This window comes from Athene noctua, chromosome 13 (genome assembly GCF_965140245.1).
Source record: "Athene noctua chromosome 13, bAthNoc1.hap1.1, whole genome shotgun sequence".
Taxonomy (NCBI): Eukaryota; Metazoa; Chordata; class Aves; order Strigiformes; family Strigidae; genus Athene; species Athene noctua.
In genome coordinates this window covers 22,114,132-22,119,736 of record NC_134049.1, presented here as the reverse complement: position 1 = coordinate 22,119,736, position 5,605 = coordinate 22,114,132, and positions in this window count along the sequence as shown.

Here is a 5,605-nt window from a genome sequence, read left to right as displayed (position 1 = left end):
GACACCTCTGCAAATACTGAGGTTGGTAGAAGAAAGGGGCAGGGGTGTGCCAGAGCAGAGACCCCCCTGCAGCCCATCGGGAGAGGGCCGGCTCTGCCCCGTGCCCATGGGGGTCACTGGGGGAGCAGATGCCCTCCTGCAGCCCGGGGAGGACCCCGTGCCAGAGCAGGGGGCTGAGGCCAAAGCGGGACTCTGAGGGCAGCCTGTGCTGGAGCAGTCTGCTGCTGGGAGGGCTGCAGCCCGTGGGAGGGACTGAGAGTTTGTGGAGGACACAAACTCCCTGTGAGAGGGACCCCACGCTGGAGAAAGGGAAGAGTGTGAGGAGTCCTCCCCTGAGGAGGAAGCAGCGGCAGAGACAACAGGTGATGGACTGACCACAACCCCCATCCCCTGCGCTGCTGGCGGAGAGGAGGGAGAGAAATTGGGAGCAAAGCTGAGCCCAGGAAGAAGGGAAGGGTAGGGGAAGGGGTTTTTAAGATGTGGTTGTGCTTCTCACTGTCCTACTGTCTGTTAAGTGGTGGTGGTGGTGTTTTAAATAAATTCATGTGCTTTTTCCTCCCCCTAACAAGTCTGCCTTTTGCCTGTGGCTGTAATGGATGAATCATCCCTCCCTGTCCTTATCTTGATTCTGATCCTTCTACTTTATTTTCTGCTTCCTATTCCTGAGGGGGAAGGAGTGAGCAAGCAACTGTGTGGTGCTCAGTTGCTCTCTGGGCTCAAACCACAACATCAGTGCAGGAGTTAAAAAAGCAGAGATAATTACAGCTCCTGTCCATGTCCAACACCGTCAGGAATTCAGTTTACAATAATTACTCTAAGTCCAGACTCTTCCCTTCCTGCTAGGGTCACTATTTAACCAGTGGTTAAATGAAAAACACAGTTGATTTAGATGGGAAATCTCGGCAATGGTGAGGACTATTTCTCCTGCTATAATCCTCATCAAATAAGGGGCATGCCACAAATTGCTTATCTCCAATCTGCAATTCTCTTCTCCACCCATCTGTAAATTTGAATTAATTAATGCCCTTATGTTTTCAAGGTCACGGAAAATGAAAAGCACTCAGCAAAATGGATGCACTGACAGTGAAGGGTGTTTGTGGGTGGGGTTTTTTTTATGTAAATGGAAAATCTGTGAGGCAGAAGCTCCTTCATCTGTGCCATGAGTGCTAAAGTTAGAAAACTTAAAAGGAAATAAAGAGAATGCAAATAAATTATGCTTTGAATAAATGTGACCTTCCCTAGAAAAAGTCTAAGGCTTTATGGAACAGTCTTTTGGTTGTCCCTGCTGACTGTGGACAAGCTCTGCTTTTTGTCACAGTAGCTGTTCAAAAAACAACTGGCACAGGGCTCTTCCACTTGTTGCACACCAGTGGCACAGACCTTTGCTAACATCTGTATCCACCTACTTGTTCAAAGCTTCTGACTTAATTTGAAACACTCCAGCAAATCCCATGGCAGGGACAATTAAGATAGGCAAACCACAGAACTACACAGCTACTTTTTCTGTCACATAACTAAGTGTGCACATCAACATACACAGCTACATGAGCTTTCACAGCTTCTTTGCGAATCACAAGCATCCTCACAAATAATACAGTTTAGAGAGTAAGATAAAGGTGTCATTTAGGTACCCAACACTTGACGAGTTAGGAATGTCACCATTAGCTAAACAGAAAAAATACGTGAATGGAATCAGTTTCTGGAGACCACTAAAAGTGAGTAACTGGTGAAAAATAGGGACAATCGAAGATGTCTTTGGAGAAAATGTTTTGACTTTGGAAAAGCTGCTTAAGATTCTGGAAGACACTGAAATGAAAGGACCCTTTAATTCTTGTAGTGCTTAAAGGGTAGATGCTCAATCCAATCTTAATCTTGATATGGCCATTGAAGAGAAGAGGTGGACTATGAAGTGTAACTGCAAATTACATTTTGAGCCTGATGCCTTACACAAGTCATCAGACTTCACTCTTACCTTACAACAATACCTGAAGTACATTCAGTCACAAATGCACTGATTTGATTTCTGGTTTTGACTTAAAAAGGTAAAGCTCATTGCAAGGCATAGATTATGGCAAGAAAAATGTGAAATGAGATAAAACTGAATGAGTAAAATCCAGTGACTGCCATTCACAAGAGCTGGGGAATGAGGTCTCCTAATAGGTGTGTGAACATCTGCCACTCCCCAGGACAGCAGAGGCTGTCATACCAGAGCCCAGAACGCCACAGGGTCCTTGGCCTCGCATTTCTGTGTAAGAAAACTAAGCTCATCTCCCTCAGTGCTGACATATGTTGACAGAACTGGATGAAGATATTTTTGTGATGGGTACAGAACTGCTATGCAATAATCAAATACTGAGATGCTGTAATTTCATTAGCACTGAGAGATCTGGGCAGTGAAGTTGCCAACTGTCAGATCACATTCATATGAAAGTAGGTACAACTAACTATGTGAAACACTGATCGATGAATGAACCTGTCAGTTACTGAGGAAGTCCCACAACTACTAACAAAGCAACTAAAGCATAAGGTAATGATGTTTATTATAAAAATCAAAGCAATAAATCAAGTGTTCTGAATAGAACATTTTCAGTAGCCTGTTATTTATGCCATTGTGAGTAATCTTATTTACCCCTTTAACACAGCTGGGTAGAAGCAGATGGTACACTGTCAGTACCACAGGGAAACTTCCAGAATTTCTAAAACATACCTTTTGTTGCTCATTTCATCCATTTCATGCATCTGGTTGTTTGTCCAATTTGTATAAATTACTCCAGTCCATTGTTGGCACTTGTGGCAAATCTACTCACACTTGATAATCAAGGTATGGTAATGTGATTTTATTGTTACTGTTATCACCACCATTATTATCAAAAATCAGTAATGTAGATGGCTCAGCAAAATGCCTAGTACCAAAATCAACTATTTTATATATATAACAATTATTAGCACATGATCAAATCTATATTGTGCAGGAACAGAACAGACCTTTCTTCCTGCATGGACCTCTCTGCTTCTGGCAGAATTTCTCTAACTTATTAACAGGACTACTTACTTTTGCAGTGAGAGAATTAACTTCTACCACTGCAGTCTGTGTAGGCTCAAGCAAATCTGAAGTACACCACAATGATAAACCCTCAGCACGTACATGGGCTTTGCTATCTCATCTCTGATGAAACACATTTTAATCTGTCAGGCTCACCTACCAGTCTCCTTCTTCTACAGTCTATTCTGTAATTTTTTAAAATTGGCAACCTCTATAGCCTTTTACAAAAAAAAAAAAACAACATTTTAACCATCTTTCTACATGTCTACTCTCTGAATACAGAACTAATCATGCAATTCCCCAAAGAAATCAGAATCAGCAAGGACTTGTCTATCAGTCTTAACACAATGCTCATTTTTCCTGGTTCAAACCTTACTTTATACACATGTAAAAGAATAATGCATTCATGTCCAAAAACTAAAAGCAAACTAGCAGACCGTAGTCAAACAAAACCCTATGATCAGAAAATTAAAGAGTGCTAGGATCATGTTTAGGGTTCAGCACCCAAAGTAAACATGGTTGTGATTGGTACATCTAGATGAAAGTAGCATGAGACACTGTCCAGTCATGGTCGAGTTCCCCTGGCTGAGCTTCTGGTCTGAATAAACTGCAGGTACTGCACACACTGCCGAAGTGCCCTGTCCCCCTATTAACTCCTCCTTTTCATGTGACATTTCAATGATACTTTATTATTAAAGTATTTGATGGAAGTATCTGATGCTCAAGGTTTACCTCTGCCTCTTTTGAAACCACATTTTGAAATTTTTGTTTTGGTAAAAGAACAAGCTTTTCTTTTCCTCCTGCAGCAGCCTAAAGTCTGCCAGAAATCACTCTTTGAAACTAGACACTAGAAGATGCTGCAAACAAAATATTTTCCACAGAACTTCAGCTGAATTGGACAAAAATAGATTCAATATATGTACTCACACTATCTTTCTCTGACAATAATACTTAGCTTCTTCTGTAGTTTCCAAGAATGTCCCAAGTCTACAGGCCAATTCTGAATGTTTGACAAGCGCAACTTGAGAAATCCTCCTGGGGAAGCAGTGATTAGAAAAGGCAACTGGCAGCTTGGAGGCCCACGTTGTATTCCCCATTTCATTACTCATTTTTCTGGATGACCTTGTCAAGGCATTTAATGCCTTCCTGCCTGTGCTTCCTTATTTGCAAAACGTTCAGATAAACACCTTCCTTTTGAAAACACTGTAAAATTGTTTATTATGGAAATAGTTCCTCAGATATTAATCTGGCTCTCAGGGTGTAACATCGGATGAAAAACACAACCGTCACATGTCATAAATGTCAATCTAGTATTTTCTATCAGATTAAACCATCGCAGTTTAACTAATAGGTCAACCTTGTACCTGAAAGTTTTATTTCAGGTGAGACAGTAATTACTCATTCCATTTTAACCTTATATCAGCTAAGCCAGCATCATAAGGGAAGCCATAAAACTAACAAAAAGCAAAAAAAAATGGCATAAACTTCATTGTTTTGCTTAATTTAAGAAGTATGACTATTTAGCCAAGCTTTATCTTGGTCAAATATGTGCTGCTGGCAGTAGGCAATGCTCAGACTGGGATTAAAGCTACTGGCATAGTACCCTCAAGCATGCAGATGGTTTAACAGTGGCTGGTGGTGACCAGCGTCCCTAAGTCCGTTCAGGTCAGTATACTCTCATTCACATCTTTATGAATTGTAACTGGCTCTTCTATGCTCCCTCAATGACCTTGCATGGCTAATGCACTTTTTTTTTTTATTGTTAACGGGTCCAGATATGTACTGTAAATGGAAGACCTAAGTGCAATCTTATTATGAGTCATTTCACCATCACTCTTCTTCTAGAGAAAGTGTAGCATTACGTAATTCTAGGAGCAACCTAATAGCAGAGAGGAACCAAAATGAGAAGGGTGAAATTTTTATTAATCCAGCTGTACAAACTGGGCTGGCTAACACCATACAACACACGTTGAAAAGTGAGCTGCTTTTTGACATTTAACACAGATCCCACTTCAGTGGGGGATCTACCACAAAAGCACTGTTCGAGTTCTGTGAGGTAAGCACAGCACCTGGCACCAAGAAATGAAAAGGCAATTTTAGAGTTTAGGTCAGCTTTTCTACAGGAACTTGGACACACTTCATTTGAGGAAAGATGCATGCTGGCATCGTGGCCAGCTTCCGCGGGGATTTCACTGAGCGCAGCAACGGACCGCGGGCAGCTACACCACCGCCTCCTTCTCGCTGCTCTGTCCTGATGGTGCTCCCTCACCCCCCACAAAATGGCGGCCACGCGTGCCCCGGGGTCGGCGCTTCTCTCCCCCTCAAGTGGCCGGGCGGTCCCGCCATACCGGTACACCCAGAGCCTCGAGGGGGACACCGAGCGCCCGAGCGCGCTACCTCATTGGCTCTCGTTTCTCTGCCGCCCGCTGATTGGTGAGCAGTTCCCGCCACGCGCCCTCTCTTCCCTCCGATTGGTTCCCGCTTCCCGCTCGGCTGCGGTTTGCCCGCCGCCGGCGCGGTGCTGTAGTCTCCGCTCCGCGCCGCAGCGCCCCCAGCGCAGGC